Genomic DNA, 22,378 nt, shown 5'->3' with positions numbered 1-22,378 from the left:
AGCTTGCTTGGTCAGGATGACGTCACTGAAGTCATTACAGGTGAAAAAAGGTGGAGCAGAGACTAGCAGGAGATAAGGAAGAGATGCCACATAGGTATCAGGAAAAAGAGCAGGGCTACTGGAGGGAAGAGGATGGGTGAGGCCGTGAGGAGGGGCAGAGCTGGCCAGGCAGGAGTTCAGCCAGGTCATCAGCTTCCAGCTTTGCAAGAACCGACAGGAGAGGAGCACGAGGTGCTGAGAAGTTAACAACCTGGGGGAGCCTTGGAGGACCTCACAGGCCACAGTAAAGACAGTGAATGAGGTGGGAAAACACCAGAAGCTTTTCAGAAGAAGAGAGTGAAGTGAAGTGAAGTGAAGTGGCTCAGTCGTGTCCGACTCTTTGTAATCCCATGGACTGTAGCCTACCAGGCTCCTCCCTCCATGGGATTCTCCAGGCAAGAGTACTAGAGTGGGTTGCCATTTCCTTCTCCAGGGGATCTTCCTGACCCAGGGATCGAACCCGGGTCTCCTGCATTCCAGGCAGATGCTTTAACCTCTGAGCCACCAGGGAAGCCCAAAAGCCTGATGCAACTTAAGCTTTAGGAGGCTCTCTGGCTGAGAGAGGCAAAGAAGCAGGGAGTCTATTTAGCGGACTGTGGTGGCTGTAATTCAGGAGACAGAAGATGTAGTGCCTTAGTAGACAAGGGTGGTGATGGTGGTTGGTTCCAAATACAGAGCCAAATTAGTAAAGGGATAGATTGGGCACGAGATACATGACAAGGAGAGGACTAGAAGTCAGCTGCCAGACTTACAGCCTGAGAAGATGGAGGGAGGGACTCGCTATTTACTGCAAGGGAGAAGCTGGAGGAAGGGCGACTCTGAGGGAGAACATCAGTGCAGTTTGGACACAACAAGTATAAGATACTTATTCATATCTAAGTGAAAATAAAAGCAAGCAGTAAGGTATGAGTCAGGAGTTCAGGGGAGAGGTCTGAGTTAGAAATAGAAATCTGGGAGTCAACAGCATGTAGATGGAGGTTATTAACAGCCATGAGATGTAACAGAAATTAGAATAGTCTCCCTTCTCTCCATAAAAGAAGAGGGGGAGGGATAAAAAAACAAAGAAAGTGCATGTATTTGTAGAACAGAAAATAATTATGAGGTGCTGCTAAGTCACTTCAGTCGTGTCTGACTCTGTGCAACCCCATAGATGGCAGCCCACCAGGCTCCCCCGTCCCTGGGATTCTCCAGGCAAGAACACTGGAGTGGGTTGCCATTTCCTTCTCCAATGCATGAAAGTGAAGTCGCTCAGTCATGTCCGACCCTCAGTGACCCAATGGGCTGCAGCCTTCCAGGCTCCTCCGTCCATGGGATTTTCCAGTCAAGAGTACTGGAGTGGGGTGCCATTGCCTTCTCCAAATTATGAGGTGGGCCCTATGTAAATCCTGTAGTTCAGTTTGGTCGCTCAGTTGTGTCTGACTCTTTGAGATCCCATGAATTGCAGCACACCAGGCTTCCCTGTCCATCACCAACTCCCAGAGCTTGCTCAAACTCATGTCCATCATGTCAGTGAAGCCATCCAACCATCTCATCCTCTTTTTAAATCCTCATTTCAATTGTAATTTAAATCCTTTAAGAGTTCTCATTTTCTTAAATTATAATCATCGAACACCTACAAAATGTAAAACTCCCAAAAGGTAATGCAATTTTTCTCTGTTCTCAGAAAAAGTTCCAAATAGTCACAGAGTGCAAGTGTGCGTGCTGTCACTTCAGTCGTGTCTGACTCTTTGCTACCCTATGGACTAAAGCCCACCAGGGTCTTTTATCCGTGGGATTCTCCAGGCAAGAATATTGGAGTGGCTTGCCATGTCCTCCTCCAGGGGATCTTCCTGAGTCAGGGATTGAACCTGCATCTCTTATGTCTCCTGCGTTGCAGGCGGATTCTTTACCCACTGAGCCACCTGGGAAGCCCCAGTCAAGGAGGCAGATATATAAATATTACAAGGGGGTGATCGAAGACAAGGGAAAGAAATCAAGTATATACTCTTGATAATAAACATGCCGCTAGGATGTTGCTTGGTCCATGGGAGGATGAGTCAGCTGGACAGAGGAAGGTCTTTGACGATGTATATCTGTTCTACTACGGATCACAGGCTGACAAAGCTGCACTATTCCACACAGTAATCAAAGTCACGTTGGGTGGCCTATGTTGTCGGCTCACCAGCCTGCAGAGCTCAACATCTCAATAGTCAGTCACATCACCAGCACTGGCTGAGTCAGACGGCTGGAATGTTATAGCTATATCTCATCACTTTTCAAAGGTCGAGAGAGAGAGACAAACAAGAATATTATTTTATTTTTCTCTCATTTTTTTCAGAAGCTGCTATCAAGTGGCCCAGAATAACTGGAACAAAAAAGTCACCATAACTGCCTTCCTCCAGCTTCTACTGTCTCTCTTCAACATCTGGTTCTCCTCCTTATAAATCCCTTCTGGTGCTCAAACTGACTTTACAGCTTGTTCCCCTTTTTGAGATTGAGTTCTAACTTCTACATTCAAATATTTTTTCCAGAGCTGATCCAGAAACTCGTCTGTCTTAATCTTCCTAATCACAGAAGTTATACATAACCTCATTTTTCTTCATGAGTTAGTCATTTCCACAAGTTAAAATACTGCTGACTTTTTTTTTTGGTTGATGATTACCTATCATTTTCCAAAACTTTTTCTTCTCCCAAAAGAATTAAGTCTACTTTAACCTTTCCCCCCAAAATTACAATAGATCAGTTATAAAATATCTAATGATTATTATGGAGTTACCACTATTTTCCCCAATTTTGACCTCATTATTACTGTCAACCAGTCAATCACCAGCAGACTGTAAATCAGAGGAAACATGTTGCTCCTTAGTGCATATATTCTCAAGAATATATAAAGCTTCCTCTTAGGGATGTGTTGCCAGCTTTGGCAATAATGGAATCAACAGTCATATTACTGTCTAGACAGATGAAGGTCCTTCAGTTAAGAAACTTGAAATATATTCCAATGCATATAAGGACATTTTTGTGCTTTGTAATGCCACTTAAGTACTTATTGTAAGCAATTTTCAAACAAATGCTTTCAATTCTCAGAGTGGAACTCATGATCTTACTGCTCTAGATCTGAAAATCAGTATCTCGAGGCACTGAGTTTACTGCTATCCCAGGAGTCATAGGAAGGCAGCTAAAGATATAAATTTGTTTTAGTAACTGTCTTTCTTAATCTCAAAGACTAGAATCAAAAATGTGTTCATCATACATTCTTCATAAGCCTTCTCAAAGGCAGAGAAAACAAAAGCTAAATTCCATGTAGCCAGCTGATGATCAGACAGCAAAGCCAAGGTGGATATTTAGAAGCGAGCTTCATTTCCTCTTTACTCAATGACACAAGACTCCTCTGGAAGGGTAAGGGTTCCCACAGGTGTCACCCTAGCTTTCAGAGCCATCTTCTACTCACTGCTCCTGTAGTGGCTCCACAGCTGGTAGAAATGACACGCTACTAGCAATACGAGGAAAGATGTAACAGCAACTGTCCCTGGAGTTACCCAAGGCCAACTTCCCATCTCACAAACTATACCAAGTCAATAAAAGGCAGTGCCGCTTATACGCTTGCCCGGGAATATCTACCAACAGGCAGAAGTTACATACATTATTTCCTATACTTTGATACATGGGTAAACATAGTTCTTTACAAAATTACTGATCTCTACTATAAGTCAAGATCTGAGGTTCAAAGCTTGGGTGCATGTGACTTAGAAGGACATTCAACCTCAAATCTTGATAGCGAGATTTAAAAAAACACCAGCAGCCTTTCCTCTTTCTTCATCAGACTTTTTAGGCAGTCACAAAGGAAAACAGAGCCTTAAGAGATCAGCATCAGATGACTTTATCAACCTAGCCCATGCTTCAGAAAACAGGATCACATAAACAAAGACCACTAATTATAAGACTCAATACAACAACTAGCTGATATACCAATAAAACAATTTGAACTGCAACCTAATGGTAAGAGTGGGCTGGGAGCATATGTTACAGAGAGAGAGGACATCACTAAAGTAAGACCTCTTTAAGCTCACAAGGTTCTCAATAAAGGTCTGAAACTACCATGTCTCAAAACAAAATCTGCTCTCAAATAATTTAAAAAGATAAACAATTACAAAATCAAAAAGAAAAATTTAAGAATGACTTAAAAATATTGATATTGATGTATAATATATATACACACATTATATATATTATACATATGTATATATATACACATATATATACACATCTTATACATTATATGTATACATTATATATATAATGTATATGTATAATATATATATTATACACACACACATACCTGTAAATACATAAAAATGCTTAAGGTAAGAAAAATTCAGTAAGATCTCATACATAAGCTTTCATAATTAAGAGACCATGTTAAACTTGATTCTTCTGCTGGCTCCATCTTTCAAACATTACATTCTTAACTGATGACCATGTCATTCCTCCCAATAGCTCTCATCAGTCTATTCCATGGTTTTCCCAGTCAGCGTTTATCCACATTACTCCAGTAATTCAGTCTACTTGCCTCCAAAACATTCTCTATACTGGAATCATGCTAGTTTTTCTAAAACGAAAGCCTGAAGGAACCACTTCCTCCCTCTGCTCAAAACTCCATTTCCTCACACCCAGAACTCTAGACGGACTAACTCAGGGGTGGTTTCCCTGTACACGAGGTGGTTCGCACTGTCACTGTCTTTGTCTTAATACTCCAGCCTGGAGTGCCTTTTCGGGCAACTGCCAAACAATCAACAGCAATGAAAGCCTATTCATTGTTCAAGGAAGCTTAAGTCCCACTTCCTCAATGAAATCTTCTCTGATCCCACTGGGAGATTATCTGTCTTTACCAGTACTTCCAATCTTTCATACAATTTTACATATTGTTTACATGTCTTATTCTCAGTATTATACCAAAGGTCCCAGAAGACACTTCTGTATCCTTAGCACCTAGGGAAATACCTGGCCATGTGTTTGTTAGGCATTCTTTGTTATTATAAATTTGTTTAATAATAAATATTATTATATTTAATAATATAAATTATATTTATATATTTTTATAAATTATATTTATATAATATAAATAAATAATAAATATTGCTGTATAAAAGTATGGAGTCTGGGTACTTGCTACCTAAAGTTAGCCAAGTTTATACAGATGTCTGGAGTTCCAACATCAATAAACGAAGAATATTTCATCTCTGATTACTAGCATTGACAATGAAATTAATAAAAATGGTCCAACCTTCCCAAATTAATTTGGTCATCACTTTTTCGTTCCTACTTTGAATTCTATTTAGTGAAGTCACTCTAACAACACATTAGATAAACTGATACAAATATACGGGGAAAAAAGGAAGAAATCACTATATGAGTGGGAACCTACCAGGACCCCGTGAATAAACTGAAATGTATGAAGCATCTACCCCACGGAAACACTCTGCTAGATGCTGTAGGGAAAAGTGAGATGGGGAAGGCTGATCCTCAAGGAAAATATAATTTTATAGAGGAGGTAAAGCGGTTATACAAATAATTAGAAATCAAAGTCTAAGATGGTTGTAACACTAAAGGACAGAATTTTAGGTTCTTACGGCCAGAAAAAAACTTGATTAAAAACAAAAGCTGGCCTAAAAGAAAACGTATGGCTTCGAAAGAAATGAAAAGGTGACATCCAGCAAGGAAGAGGCAGACTAAATTAAAAACAGAGGAGAAGCAGGAGCACGTCGAAGAGACTGGGCTGCCCACAGCCTCAGGGGCCCACCTGAGGAGGCGCAGGGCAGATCCCAAGGCCACGCACAGACAGTGTGAAAGCGGGAGGCCGCTTTCACACCTAGAGCAGGGATACGAAGGCGCACGGGCTCATGGAAAAGGCTACAAAACCTGGAGAAGTCCACCTGTTACTGAAACAGGTAGAGAGCTGGGTCTTTTCCTACAGGGTTAAACTGGACTCCATTGGTTACTGGCTGTCAACAAACTGAGGTATGGCTGTGGTTCACTTCTCCAGGATATTGAACTCCAGAATTTATGTCTCCTGGTTGTCCTATATGATATTGCCTTTAGCACCGGTACAGGCAGAGGTCATAAAAAAAAAAAAAAAAAAGTTATTGGTGACGCTGCTGAAGGACAAAGTACAGAACTTTCAAACTGAGTCTCTGCTGAGCAGCAGAGCACTAAAATTTCAAAGTGTGATGGATAGTCAGCCTAATTCTCATACTTTTTCAGCTTAAAAAAAAAGACAACTACCTCTAGTCTAGAAGCACCACCCCACCAATCTATTTCCAGAGACTTCCAAGAAGTGAAAACTTTTGCCCTCCACATAGAATCTATACCTGCGCTTTTAATCAAATGAATATACAATTCTCTATGATTATCACAATGTTGCAAAGTCTCCACAAAAAAGACTACAATCTGATGGCCTGGGACCAAACCTTGTCCCAGTAAGTGATACTGCTTGTCTGTCTACTGGCTTGCATGGTGTTTTTAGTCACTAGATTAATTGCCAATATTAAAAGATAAGCATTTTTCACACAACTAAAATCCAGATCTCTAGCTTCTCTTGAAAAAGAGGCAATTCTGGCAATGCTCCCCTGTTCACTCAGGCACCTCACTGATAGCCCTGTTTGATCCTGCTGGCTTTTGTTTTGTCCCCTGATTTACCTCCAATACTTTGGCCACCTGATACAAAGAACTGACTCATTTGAAAAGACCCTGATGACAGGAAAGATTGAAGGCAGGAGGACAAGGGGATGACAGAGGATGAGATAGTTGGATGCATCACTGACTCAATGGACATGAGTTTGAGTAAACTCTGGGAGTTGGTGATGGACAGGGAGGCCTGGCATGCTACAGTCCATGGGGTTGCAAAGAGTCGGACACGACTGAGTGACTGAACTGAACTTACATAGTCTTTGGGTCCCTAACAGTTTGTGGCCAGTCTGCTGGCTACACAAGGCCAGAGTTTACAAAGAACACTGACGAGTTTCACATCCAATATGACTGCTTACTACTCGTGTAATCCCAAACAAGTCACTTAACCCTCTCCACGCCTCAGATTCTCCTTGCACAAAATGAAGATAATACGACCCATCTTAAAGGGCTGTTGAGAGGAATAAGTTAGTTTAGTAAAGCAGTGATTCTTTACGTGTCTATGGAGGGAAGGACTCTGCTCACACACTCCAGGACATGTGGCAAAGACTGGAGACATTTTTGGTTGTCACAACTGGGGGGAGTGGGGAGTGGTATCCAGGGAGGGTAGAGCCTAGGTATGCTGCTAAACCCCTTACAACTCATAGGACAGTCCCCACCACAAAAAATTATCCAACCTAAAATGTCAACAGTGCTCAGGATACCAAATCCTGACATAAAGCATTTAAAAGGAATGCTTAACACAGAGGAAGCCCTCTCAGTTATTATCAGTAATAACAGAAGCAAGCCCTAGCTGGGCCTCCCACCTCAGCTGGAGAAAACTCTTAATTTCTCAAGAGCTCCTTCTGCTACCTTGGAGGAATTTAACAAATAGGGAAATGTACTTGAAATTCCCTGGTTCTATGTCATTCATTCAGCAGGTCATTAATCAATTAAAGAACCATGAGAATATATTTTCCTAAAACAAAAAGCAAACAAGAATATCCTCTAGTGAGCAACAATGCAGTGTCAGAAAAGTAAACTGTCCTGGAAAACACGGAACACAGAAACTGGTGATTACTGCAACTTAGAAGGCACCAGACTGAATTTCCTCCAGCTCCTAGTTTAATACAGAGGATGCCCATTAATCCCAAGAAATTTTTTAGAAAACTGTGATGAGAGGGGAAGTAGAAGAGAAAGGTTTTGCTCTTTCATTTTATTAATTAATTTTTACCTTTTTTGGCTGCCCTGAGCAGCATGTGGGATCTTAGTTCCCCAACCAGGGACTGAACCCATGTCTCCTACCAGTGAAGCTCCAAGTCTTGACCACTGGATCACCAGGAAAGCCCCAAGAAATAGGCTTTAAACTAAAGAGCCTACCAAACCAGATACCAGCCACCGCTTGCCCAGGAAGATCCCGTGGGCTTAAACAGCTCAGTTGGGGATCCTTGGGGAGAGTTCCTGCTTTGAGTTGGAGTCACAACAAGAGGTGTCTTCCAGATGTAGGGCAGCTCAGTAGCAAGCAAGTCAAACAATCTGGAAAGGCCTCAGCCGTGCTAAAATACACTTAAGAGGCTACCAGGAATTCTGCAGCAGGACATCAGAACGAGTGCCAGCCCATGCTGCCATGAACCAGGAGTGCTGATCAAGCTCCGTAGCCCAGCACTGCAGGAATCTCTGACTTGTCCTCTGGCTTCAGTTTTCTCAGTCACTATTAAAAAGTGGAACTGCTGTTATTTTTTTCCCAAAACCATAAACACAGAGAACACTGATTCTTATTTGCAACAATGTGCCTTCAATACTTATAGCACAAACATCTGAGTTCCTCTCAAGGGACCCCTTGGTAACTGTAGCAGTCAGACCCTTAACTGTAACAGGAAAGAAGTTCTGCTGAATCAAGGCCAAGAAAAGCATTAAAGACGCTTCTAGCAAAGGTGAGGTAGTAACAGTTCTACAAATCTAAAAAGGCTAAACTAAAGGGCTCTATCATTTATTTAAAAAAAAAAAAAAACACTTTTCAAGTCTAAAACAAATTGTTAAATCTCTTTTAAGCTCAAGTTAACATATATTTGAACACCCACGTACAACATCGTATGCTACCAAAGATATCCAGATCGGTAAACTGCATCACAGAGCAAGACTACCAGAAGTGCTGTCAAAGAGAAGGCTTCCACTAAAGAGACAGAGGAAAGGAGCAAAGACGGACACAGTGGCACTGGTAGAACTTTGGCTGCAACTGTTTATGTAGAATGCATTTCAGGCTGCAGGCAGAGCACAAGCAATGGCACTAAAGCTGGAACGGCCAGGAGTCCAGTTTGGGGCACTGGGTTCATGGTGGAAGGACAGCACTGTAATCTGAGGCCAAATCATAACAGCTTGGACCTTCAGAAGGTGTAAGTCAGCTGCACAAACTAATTCCAGTAACATTATTCTGATTTGACTAATAGAAAAGTTGATCACCATTAAGTTATTGTGCTATGCTTAGTCACTCAGTCATGTCCAACTCTTTGTGACCCCAAAGTCACTCAGTCGTGTCCAACTCCTGGCTCCTCTGTCCATAGGATTCTCCAGGCAGGAATACTGGAGTGGGTTGCCATGCCCTACTCAAGGGATCTTCCCAACTCAGTGATCGAACTCAGGTCTCCATCATTGCAGGCAGATTTTTTACCATCTGAGTCACTTATAGGAGAGTCAAAAAGCTATCAGAAAGTAAATTCAGCTATTTGTTAATTTACTATAATTCATCAATAGTATCTCAATCATAATTAATAAAATAAGCAAACGTTAGAAATAAAGAAGGAAGAAGGAAATGGCAACCCACTCCAGTGCTCTTGCCTGGAGAATCCCAGGGACGAGGGAGCCTAGTGGGCTGCCGTCTATGGGGTCGCACAGAGTCAGACACGGCTGAAGCGACTTAGCAGCAGTAGCAGCAGAAATAAAGAATGGGTATTTTTAAATTGTAGGAGGAAACTGACCCCCTTTTCAATAATATAATTTAGAAATGAATTTTGACTCATTTTCAAAAATGATAATGCATTACTAAGAAAGAGAAGTTGTCTCCCTGAGCTGGCTCAACAGCTTCCTCAATTATAGGAAGAAACCATACTTGCCAACAGAAACCATGAACCAGCAAATGCTCAGCGATGTTCCCGTACTTGTAAGCAAATGGTTAAAGCTGGGAAAACAACACATTGTAAACTCCCTACAAAGATTTGTGAAGTTGAAATGTAAATTTTAAAGTCATTTTGAAGCCACTTTCTACTAAGAAAACCAAGGTTCACAAAGAAAGTTTACATATGCTCACTGCTGAAAAAAGAATTAAAATACAGTACGGGGCTGTTTGGGGGCTTCCCTCAGAGCTCAGTCGGTAAAGAATCTGCCTTCAATTCCTGGGTCCAAAAGATCCCCTTGAGAAGGAAATGGCAACCCACTCCAGTATTCTTAACTGGAGAATCCCATGGGCTACAGTCCATGGGGTCTCAAGAGTCAGACATGACTTAGCGACTAAACCACCATCACCACCACCAAGGGGCTATTTTAGCCCAAGTAGCAGCACTGTCTCATCTTTTTAAAAGATGCCTTGTATGAGTTTATTTAAAACTGCCTTGTATGAGTTTATGGACAGTAAATTCATGATGTTGAAATATTATATTTCTCTATATACCAAAACCCCTTGTGATGGACCGTCCATGAAGTTTAAGTATAGTAGAAAAAACATTAGGCTGAAAATTAGTAGGATGAGAATCTGATGCCAGTTCTGTCTCGAAAAGCACTGAAGAGGCTTCCCCAGTTTCACCTTTAAACTACGAGGATTGAATCATGATGTCTAAAGTGCTATTTCATAAAATATTAATTTCATAGTACAGAGTTGTTGTAATACACTCAGGGAGGTAGTGTATCACGGATCAAGCTTCAGTGACAGACTAACTGGAGTGTTCAAACCTGGGCTCCCTCAGTACCAGGTGGTAGCCTTATGCAGAAGTTTCCTCTTCTGTCAAGAAAGGATAACATTTACCTTTGCAACAGGAAAGAAGAATCAGAAAGTATATAATGCCTCTGGTATATTGCAGGCACTAAATAAAGGCAGACATTAAGTCTCTGGCCAGTAAGATAAGTTCTAATGGAGAAGAGGAATCCACTTGACAAAGCAGTTTCCTAGAACTCAGCCTGGAGAAGAGCAGGGACTGAATGCCTGGCACATAAATACTGGGGAGGACTCACAATTGGGAGTGCTGCTGCTGCTGCTGCTAAGTCGCTTCAGTCGTGTCCGACTCTGTGCAACCCCATAGACGGCAGCCCACCAGGCTCCCCAGTCCCTGGGATTCTCCAGGCAAGAACACTGGAGTGGGGTGCCATTTCCTTCTCCAATGCATGAAAGTGAAAAGGGAAAGTGAAGTCGCTCAGTCGTGTCTGACTCTTAGCGACCCCATGGACTGCAGCCTACCAGGCTCTTCCATCCATGGGATTTTCCAGGCAAGAGTACTGGAGTGGGGTGCCAATGCCTTCTCCGACAGTTGGGAGTAAGAAGGATCAAAGCAGGAAGCAGAAGATAAACAAAGGCTCAGAGTACTGCAGATAGTAACAACGAACAGGAAAGAAACAGCGTGGGACACAGTGCTTGAGGGAAGAAGACATTTTCCCATTGAGGACCACTGGTGAAAAAACATATATAGTGATTTACTACAATGATTTCATAACCAATATAAAGCAGAAAGCGGGGTTAGCATTATATGAATGTCACTAAGAAAAATGAAGAGAGCTTTGACAATTCTTTGCCTGCAATTCCCACATGGATTGAGATGATCGCAATCCTGCCCACCTCTGAGTGCCACTTCCCCCACTACTGTCCTCCCACCTCACTCTCCCCTAGGTATACCCCACTCCAGCCACACAGCTTCTCTTCTATCTCTGGAACATATCAAGCTTCTTTTTCCTTTAGCTCCTTTGCATTGTTACTTCTGCTTGGAAACTTCCAGCAGATCTTCCCATGGCTGACTCATTCTAAACATTCAGATCTCCTCCAAACTTCCTCAAGGAAATCTTTCCTGACCACCCATATCTAAATTTCCCCCCACATCCCAGTCGTGCTCCAGCCCCTGGTAATGTCTATTCTAGCATTTATCATTATCTAAAATTGTCATTTTTGTTTATATATTTATAGTATCTCCATCAAAATGGAAGATCTTGAGGGCAAGACTATTATTTAAATGTTTCCACATTCAATCCTCAACATCTACAACAAAGAATGAGATGAGGCAGAAATGAGGCGATCATCAGAAAAATTTGTTCAAAGACTCAAGTCAAACGATAATAAACATCCTTCTGTGAACCTTAGTAAGGAAAAGTCCCCTGAAGCGGTTTTAATTTCATTTCTTTAATGCAGTTTTATGCAATAATGCAGTCTTAAAGGTCAATGTCTGAGACAGATTTAAAAAGAATGAATTCTTCATGACAATACAAAACATTATATATGGATACATATATTATACAGTACACATTTTTACTTTATGAGCATGAATTATGCCCCACCTTATTAGAACCCATAAATAAAGCATCTTAGGTATCCTAAGATGTTTTGTTTCATGAGGATATATGGGTAGATGGACTATATATGTGAATTATCTTTCAGAACTCTTCTCCACAAAGAATTCTGAGATAAACTGAACTAATTCCAGTATTAGTATGGAAAGGCTTGATCTGTTATTTTGTTACCTAGCTAAGCTTATCCAAACTATTACTGAATAAAGTGATGAATTCAGTAATTTCACCTGTGAAACAGAAGAAAAATGACATGAAGATCAATTGGCACTTTAAGAGAATAAGAAAAGTTCCACAATGTTAACTCATGTTTGAATTAAAAAAAATCCCCTCTAATCCTAAACCAAAAAATAAGCATGCTACTGAGATTTCAAAATATGACCAGATACCCATGAGTGAGCAAAGCAGTGAACTGAAACCAGAGCCAGGACATTCGTGATTTGTGCTTTAATTTTTAAATTTTGGTTGGAACACAGCTTTCCTTGATGGGGGAAAAAAAAAGAGGTCAGTAAGCGACCTTGTTCCTATAACCCACGCATCAACCTAGTCACCATTCTTGGTCACCATGGAGGGCCCAAGGGGCCAGCAGAGGGCTTGATTTCACCGAGGGCTCCGCAGGATGAAGGAATGGAGACCTCTCTACTAGCATCCATCCCCTGAATGCCCACCCAAACCTTGGATGAAAAGAGGCGCCGCAATCTGCAACTTCACTTCTGTACCCATCATAAACAAGCCCGCCAAGCCCCTCCTCCTCTCCAGAGGGCGGCGAGGGCCGTACAAACAAGCCGGGATGCTCGGTTCTGACCTCCGTTCGCGGGTCTCCAGTGAGCCCCGGGCAAATCATCTGATCCCGATGACTCAGTTTTACAATCTGTCAAATAGGGTGACTAGAAACCCAGCCTACCTCATCGGGTGGTTCCGGGCCGGCCGCCCCAGGCTGGCCGGGAGACCGCGGATCTGTGGCTGCGCCCGCGGCAGTCTCCGCCGGCGGAGGGGCGGGGCTCGGCGGGGCGGGACCAGGACTCTAGTCCTGCAGAAGTCGCGCAGCCCACCGCCCGCGTACTATCGCCCCAGGACCTCCTCGAGTACCCGGCCTATGACGTCAGCACGCTGACGTCGACGCACAGAGGTCGCATCTCGCCCCAGGGACCAAAGACCCGGTAAGGGCCAGAGAGCCCCTATAGCAGAGCGGCGATTGGTGAGTGACTCTGTCAGTCATATACTGTCCAGTAAGCGTTGCGGGAAGGAGCGAGGGGCGGTCCGGCCGGCCCTGAGGAGAGAGTGGGAGTATGAAACTACGGCTGACTGAATTTTCGCGAATCCGGTTCCGCACGGTTTTCTGGTGCGTCCCTTCGCTCTCCTGATAGATACTTCTGGCTTCCCCCAGTCTTTTGGTGGCAATTTAGGGTCCAACTCTGGGAAATAATCATGGGACTGGATTTCAGGGCCCTTGGGCGCTCCAGAAGTGAAAACGTAGGACATTCAATTTCCCTGTTCAAGAGTTACCTCAGCTTTGAATTCTCCTCGGCCCCAGCCCTACCTCCACCCCGACTTAGGATACTCTCTCAGCGCTCCTAGCGCATAACACTTAAGTTTTAATAGTGGTGGTGGTGGTGGTTTAGTTGCTAAGTCGTGTCCGACTCTTGCGACCCCATGGACTGTAGCCCGCCAGGCCCCTCTGTCCGTAGGATTTTCCAGGCAAGAATGATGGAGTGGGTTGCCATTTCCTTTTCCAGGGGATCTTCCCAATCAGTTTTAATAGCAGTCAACTTTTTTTTTTTTTTAATTTGTATAGGTTTTCGCTCGAAATTGACCTTAAACTTTACTGAGACAATATACAAAAGTTGCAAGTATTTAATGTATACATTTTAATGATTTTGGACCCTGTGATACCATCACTACAAACAAGGTAATAAACATATCCATTGACAAACTTTTGATTTGAAAAGATCCATATGGTCATATGTTCCTGCTGCTGCTGCTGCTAAGTCGCTTCAGTCGTGTCCGACTCTGTGCAACCCCATAGACGGCAGCCCAGCAGGCTCCCTCGTCCCTGGGATTCTCCAGGCAAGAACACTGGAGTGGGTTGCCATTTCCTTTTCCAATGCATGAAAGTGAAAAGTGAAAGTGAAGTCACTCAGTCGTGTCCAACTGTTAGCGACCCCATGGACTGCAGCCTACCAGGGTCCTCCATCCATGGGATTTTCCAGGCAAGAGTACTAGAGTGGGGTGCCATTGCCTTCTCTCATCGTATGTTCCTAGCAGCTCTATTTACAATAGCCAAGATACAAAAATTACCCAGAAGTCCATTGACAGATGAAGGGCAAAGATATGGCACATATATACAATGGAATACTATTTAGCCATAAAAAAGAAAGAAAGAATGCCATTTGCAGCAACACAGATGGACCTAAAGATTATCATACTAAGTGAAGTAAGTCGAAGAGAAAGACAGAATAGCATACAATACCACTTATATGTGGAATCTAAAATATGATAGAAATCAACTTATCTATGAAACAGAAATTACTCACAGACATAAAGAACAGATTTGTAGTTGCCAAGGCACAGAGGAGGGGGAAGGATGGACTGGGAGTCTGGGATTAGCAGATGTAGACTATTTTATATGGAATGGATAAACAACAAGGCCCTACTGTATAGCACAGGGAACTATATTCAATATTTTATAATAAACCATAATAGAAAAGAATATTAAACAGAATTTATATGTATAACTAAATCACTTTCTGTACACCAGAAACCAACACAACATTGTAAATCAACTATACTTAAATAAAGTAAAATTTTAAAAAATACTCATCACCACTAAAAGATTTCTTGTGTCCCCTTGCACTTTTTTTAATGGTAAGAACACATAGCAAGAGAACTACTGTCTTTAAGTGAACAACTTATGTTAACTATGTGCCCTATGTTGTACAGCTAATCTCTAGAGTTTATTAATCTTATATATAACTGTAACTTTATAACCACTGAAAAATCCCTAGTTTTCTCCCCCCATCTTCTGGCAACCACCATTCTGTTGTTGGCATCTGTGAGTTTAACTATACTAAATACTTCATTTAAGTGGAATCGTGCAATATTTGTAATTCTATGACTGACTTATTTCCAGACATAATATTTTCCATGGCAATGCTGCATCTCCAGCTCTTCCCTCTGAACTTCATGTGAGCCGTGAGCTAAGCTGGACATTGATGTCTACCTTTCAGATGGTTGGTGCCATAAAAGGAACACATGCATGCAGGTAGGAAATGCTGCTACAACTGTAGATTGCCCTCTCCCCTCCCCCAAGTACAGTTCAAATTAGCCCTCACCTCACACTCCTCCAGACCAGGTACCTGAGCCCCAAAACTTCTCTGCCCCTTCCAAGTTTGGGTTCTGTGAGCACACAACTGCTGAAATAGCCCATGAGAGGTTTTAGGTCTGAACTTTGTATTCCAGAAGTCTCTGAGAATTGACTAGAAGAAACAGATGCTATAAAGAAAAAGTGATGATTGAACCAAATGAAGCAATGTCGGAGTAAGAAGGTGTCTGGTTGTGTAGCTGATTTATATAACGTGCCTTTTAAGCAATTAGAACTAGATGATGCAATTATTTGTTACCTGATTGTATTTGAAAGGCAAGAAATACATGGAGTAGCACTTTAGCTTTTGCTTCAGTCCAAAAAAAAAACAAAAACAAACAGCTGTTACTTAGATAAAAGAGCATTTAAAATGAAAAATGAATTTTTTGATAAAAATGTAGAGATACAGATGGACTTCCTGGTGGCTCAGTGGTAAAGAATCCACCTGCAATACAGAAACCACAGAAAATGTGGATTTGGTCCTGGGTTCAGGAAGATCCCCTGAAGGAGGGCATGGCAACCCACTCCAGTATTCTTGCCTGGAGAATCCGAAGGACAGAGGAGCCTGACAGTCCACAGTCCATGGGGTCGCAAAGAGTTGGACATGGCTAAAGCAACTTAGCACACACAAAAATATACATAATATTTACTCCTGGGCCCATCCATGGTATCCCAAATGGTAGGATTTCCTTTTTTAAAAATGCTGAATAACATTCCATTGTGTGCATATTCCACATTTTCTTTATCCTTTCGTCTGTTGTTGGAAGTGTGGGTTGTTTCCAGATCTTGACTGTTGTAAATTATGCTGCAATAAACATGGTAAATGAGCTTCCCCCATGGTTTAGAGAGTAAAGAATCCTCCTGCAATGCAGGAGACACGGGTTTGATCCCTGGGTCAGGAAGATCCCCTGGAGGAGGGCATGGCAACCCACTCCAGTATCCTTGCCTGGAGAACCCCATCGAGAGAACAGCCTGGCAGGCTACTGTCCATGGGGTTGCAAAAAGTCAGGTACTACTGAAGCAACTGAGAATGCACACAAAACATGGAAATGAATATATATGTTTAAGATCCTGATTTCACTTCTTTTGAATATATATCCAGGAGTAGAATTACTGGTTCAGATGGTAAAAGTTATAGAAAATATAAACAGACTAATAACAAATTAGGAAATTGAATTAGTAGTCAAAAATCTTCAAACAAGAAAAGCCAGGACTAGATGGCTTCACTGGTGAATTCTACTAAACATTTAAGGAAGAATCAGCACCAGTCTTTCTCAGACTTCTCTAAAAATTCAAAGAGGAGGCAGCATTTCCAAATCCATTTTATCAGGCCTCTATTGCCTTAATAACAAAACCATAAAAACGCATTTCAAGAAAAGAAAATTGCAGCTCCGTATCCCTGGTGAATGTATACCCAAAAATTTATAACAAAAATTCTAGCAAACAGAATTCAAGAGAATATGGACTTCTCAGATGACTCAGTAGTAAAGATCCACCTGCCAATGTAGGAGCCTGAGGAGATGCAGGTTTGTTCCCTGTGTCGGGAAGATCTCTTGGAGGAGGAAATGTCAGCCCACTCCAGTATCCTTGCCATGATAATCCTCTGGACTCAGTAGCTACAGTCCACAGGGTCACAAAGAGTCAGACATGACTGAGTGACTGAGAACACACGTCTATGCCGTGATCAAATGGAATTTATTTATGGAATGGCAGGATGGTTCAACATAATCAAATAAATCAGTATGATTCACCACATTAGCAAATGAAGGATGAAAATCATATGATCATCTCAACAGATGCAGAGAAAACATTTGACAATATTAAACCTCCCTTCCTGATAAAAGCTCTTAGCAGATTAAGTATAGACAGAAGGCACCTCAACACAATAAAGATCAGATATGAGAAACCCACAGTTAACGTATTCAATGGTGAAAAATTGAAAGCTTTCCTTCTAAGATCAGGAACAAAGCAAGGGTACCCACTCTTACCATTTATGTGCAACTTATAGGCAGTCCTAGACAGAGCAGCTAGTCAAGAAAAATAAATAAAAAGCCATCCAGGGAATTTCCTGGCAGTCCAGTGGTTAGTCCAAGCCTACACTGCTGAGGGCCTAGGTTCAGTCCCTGTCTGGGGAACTAAGATCCCACAAGTTATGTGGCATGGCCAAAAAAAGAAAAGTATTAAATAATCTTTAAAAAATTTTAAGGCATCCATATTGAAAAGGAAAGAAAATTGTCCCTATTTGTAGATGACATGATCTCATATATAGACAACTCTAAAGATGGCATCACTGACTCGATGGACATGGGTTTGGGTGAACTCCGGGAGTTGGTGATGGACAGGGAGGCCTGGCGTGCTACAATTCCTGGGATCACAAAGAGTCGGACACGACTGAGTGACTGAACTGAACTGAAAGATTATACACACGTACAATCCTATCCAGTTAGTTCAGTCACTCAGTCATGTCCGACTCTTTGTGACCCCATGGACTGCAGCATCCCAGGCTTCACTGTCTATCACCAACTACCGGAGCCTCCTCAAACTTATGTACATCACATAGGTGATGCCATCCAACCATTTCATCCTCTGTCGTCCCCTTCTCCCGCCTTCGATCTTTCCCAGCATCAGGGTCTTTTCCATTGAGTCAGTTCTTTGCATCCGGTGGCCAAAGTATTAGAGTTTCAGCTTCAGCATCAGGCCTTCCAACAAATATAATAGGACTGATCTCCTTCAGAATGGACTGGTTGGATCTCCTTGCAGGCCAAGGGACTCTCAAGAGTCTTCTCCAACACCACAGTTCAAAAGCATCAATTCTTCAGCACTCAGCTTTCTTTATAGTCCAACTCTCACATCCATACATGACTACTGGAAAAACCATAGCTTTGACTAGACAGACCTTTGTTAACAAAGTAATGTCTCTGCTTTTTAATATGCTGTCTAGGTTGGTCATAGCTTTTTTTCCAAGGAGCAAGCGTCTTTTCGTTTTATGGCTGCAGTCACCATCTGCAGGGATTTTGGAGCCCCCAAAAGTAAAATTTGTCACTGTTTCCATTGTTTCCCCATCTGTTTGTCACGAAGTGATGGGACTGGATGCCGTGATTATAGTTTTCTGAATGTTGACTTGTAAGCCAACTTTTTCACCCTCCTCTTTCACTTTCATCAAGAGGCTCTTTGGTTCTTCACTTTCTGCCATAAGGGTGGTGTCATCTGTATATCTGAGGTTATTGATATTTTTTCCAGCAATCTTGATTCCAGCTTGTGCTTCATCCAGCCCGGCGTTTCACATGATTTACTCTGCATAATAGTTAAATAAGCAGGGTGACAATATATAGCCTTGACGTACTCCTTTCCTGATTTGGAACCAGTCTGTTGTTCCATGTTCAGTTCTAACTATGCCAGCAAATCTGGAAAACTCAGCAGTGGCCATAGGACTAGAAAAGGTCAGTTTTCCAATCCCAAAGAAAAGCAATGCCAAAGAATGCTCAAACTACCACAAAATTGCACTCATGTCACACGCTAGCAAAGTAAGGCTCAAAATTCTCCAAGCCAGGCTTCAATAGTACATGAATAGTGCACTTCCAGATGTTCAAGCTGGATTTAGAAAAGGCAGAGGAACCAGAGGTCAAATTGCTAACATCTGCCAGATAATTGAAAAAGCAAGAGAGTTCCAGAAAAATATCTACTTTTGTTGTATTGACTACGCCAAAACCTTTGAGTGTGCGGATTGCAACAAACTCTGAAAAACTCTTAAAGAATTGGGAATACCAGATCACCTTACCTGCGTCCTAAGAAATCTGTGTGCAGGCCAAGAAGCAACAGTTAGAACTGGACATGGAACAATCCTATTAGAACTAATAAACAAATCCGGGAAAGTTTCAGGATACAAAATCAATATATAAAATTCAGTTGCATTTTCATACACTAATAATGAACCACCAAAGAAAAGAAATGATAAGACAGTCTCATTTTCAATAGCATCAAAATCAATAGAATGTTTAAGGATAAGTTTAACAATGAACATGAAACTGCAATACACTGATGAAAGATATTAAAACACAAATAAATGGAAAGACATCTTGTGTTCATAGATTGGAAGACTTAATATTATTAAAATGTTCAGACTACCAAAAGGAATGTATATATTCAATGCTGTTTCCATTAAAATTCCACTGGCATTTTTAAAACAAATATGAAATAATTCTAAAATTCATATAGAACACTAAAAGCCCCAGAATACCCAAAGTGACCTTAAGAAAGAAGAACAAATCTGAGAACATCACACTTCCTGATTTCAAATATATTACAAAGCTGCCATAATTAAGGCAGTGTGATAATGGGATAAAGATAAACATACAGACCGATAGGACAGAATAAAGAGCCCAGAAATAAACCCCCCCACATATAGGCAGCTGATTGTCAACAAGGGTGCCAAGAATACACAGTGGGGAAAGGATCATCTCTTCAGCAAATGGTGTTTGGAACACTGAATATTCACATGTAAAGGAATGAAAATAAACCCCTATCTTAGAACATACACAAAAATCAGTTCAAAATGGATTAAAGATTTAAACCTAAGACCCAAACCCCTAGAAAAAAATGGGAAAAGCTTCATGAGAGTAGTCTTGGCAATGATTTCATGGATGTGACACCAAAAATACAGGCAGCAAAAGGAAAAAATAGACAAATGGGACTATATCAAACCATAAGGTTCTGCACAGTAAATGAAAAAATCAACAGAGGGAACAGGAAACCTAAAAATAGAAGAAAGCATTTGCAAACTGTAAATTTAACAAAGCATAACTTCCTAAAAAATATAAGGAACTCCTACAATTCTTTAGCAAAAAAAAAAAACAAAAAATAAAACTAAAAAGATGGGTGAAGGATTTAGACATTCTCCAAAGAAGACATACAAATGACCAACAGATGAATGAAAAAGTGCTTTATGTCACTGATTATCAGAGAAATGCAAATCAAACCACCATGAGATATCACTTCACATTAGTTAAGAAGGATATTAAAAAAATAACAGGTGTTAGCAAGGATATGGAAAAATTGGAACCCTTGTACCCTATTGGTCGGAATGTAAAATGGTGCAGCCATTATGGAAAACAGCATGGTGGATTTTTGGTATGTTATGCATTCTGATGCATCTGTAGGTTATCACATTATGGATTTAATATGCATTTTGTGAATGACAAGAAATTTTAGCATCTTTTCACATGTTTGTATATCATTTGGATATTATCTTGTGAAATGCCTGTTCAAGTATTTTGCCCTTTGTAAAATTAGATTATCTGTGTTTTTCTTACTGATTTTTAGTTAGTTTGCTATATTCTAGATATGATTCTTTGTCAGGTAATTGTTTTATAGATATGTTTCTTATTCTTTGACTTTTTCATTACAAAATGAATCTTTGACTTATTAGAATCTTCTGCAAATTAATACTTTTAATTAGCTTCTGGATAATGCAAGGACTTTGAAACTTTAATTTCATTTACTCAATTTCTGATTCTTATACAGTTGTTTCTTAGTTTAATTGTATTTGATCATTTTAAAACCCAACAAAATATTATTTATTTTAAATGGACAATATTAGTTTAGATCTATAGTGTCTTATTTTGCTTTCATTGTGTGTGTGTGCTAAGTCACTTCAGTTGTGTCTGACTCTTTGTGACCCTATGGACTGTTGCCCTCTCGGCTCGTCTGTCTATTGGATTCTCTAGGAAAGAATACTAGTGTGGATTGCCATGCCCTCCTCCAGAGGATTTTCCCGACCCAGGGATTGAACCCACATCTCTTAGTTCTCCTGCATTGGCAGGCAGGTTCTTTACCATTAGCACCACCTAGGAAGCCCTTGCTTTTCATTACTTTTTGCTTTTCTGAGATTAAATTTGAAATCATTTCTTTCTTTGTTAAGTTTTAGAGTGTATCTCCTGGTGACAAAATTTTACTACCAGGCTATCTAAGATGAGGTACTTAAGCTAGCTTTCCTGACTGCTTTCCATACTCTCAAATGCAACTGTTTCCTTTTCATACTTCATCCAACATTGAACTTATTCATGGTGAGAAGTTGGTCTGATACCATATACTCAATTATAGCTCAAAAAGAATTGAGCATGTTGATTGGTGTCATTAATATTTTAGTGTCCCTTAGCCTAGTATAGTGCTGTCCACCACAAGAAAAATGTTTTAGAATGTCAGTGGTGAAAACAGCAGAGTAGGCACCTTCAGTGGTCTATTCCCCTACAGAAGAATTGAAAAATTAAGCAGAAACAGTCAGAATAAAATTTGCTGGAGTCGGGAAAGCAGATGAAGTTTCAAACAACCAAGCACGTGCTGAATCAAGACAAGGCAGCTTTATAATGGTAGAAGTATTTGGGGTGTTTTGACTTGCCCTTGACTAGCCCCCTCCAAGATACTGCAGCCATCTTAAAAATATGAGAATATTTACTTAAAAAGATAAATTGTACTTTTGAATTTTAAGGATGTAAGTTATATAAAGCAGTAAGAAAGTAAGTGGAAGATGAAGGACAAGAATTATAGGAAAAGCAATGGTGGTAATAATGTTTTAATAACCTTGGGGGTAGCCATGATTGAATGGTGAGTACATGAAACTATAGGCCCCTGAATTATCTTAGTTGATAAATCATTTTAGATTCTGAGAGGACCTGTGATTGGTCATATGATGAAAGAAGAGGTTAACACATTTTTCCTAACATTTTTCTGATATTAACATTCCCTTTAGTACTAGTTTGCAACTAAAATAATCTTAGAAGTTTGTCTAAAAGGGACAGTCCT

General features: G+C 40.9%; 1 protein-coding gene and 1 non-coding gene across 2 annotated transcripts in view; both read right to left on the bottom strand.

Annotated features, from left to right (window-relative positions):
• Window positions 1-13,312, bottom strand: part of STARD3NL (STARD3 N-terminal like) — a 63,406-nt gene extending 50,094 nt beyond the window's left edge. Inside the window, exon 1 of the mRNA XM_019958710.2 lies at window positions 13,124-13,312. The gene's annotated coding sequence lies outside the window, so the exon portion shown is untranslated. The remainder of the gene's footprint in view (window positions 1-13,123) is intronic.
• Window positions 478-550, bottom strand: TRNAS-GGA (transfer RNA serine (anticodon GGA)). Its single transcript has one exon. It is a non-coding gene; the product is annotated as a tRNA-Ser (tRNA).
• Window positions 13,313-22,378: the final 9,066 nt, after the last annotated feature.

Source organism: Bos indicus, chromosome 4 (genome assembly GCF_029378745.1).
Source record: "Bos indicus isolate NIAB-ARS_2022 breed Sahiwal x Tharparkar chromosome 4, NIAB-ARS_B.indTharparkar_mat_pri_1.0, whole genome shotgun sequence".
NCBI classification, from domain to species: Eukaryota; Metazoa; Chordata; class Mammalia; order Artiodactyla; family Bovidae; genus Bos; species Bos indicus.
This window is presented reverse-complemented; position numbering and strand designations above follow the sequence as displayed.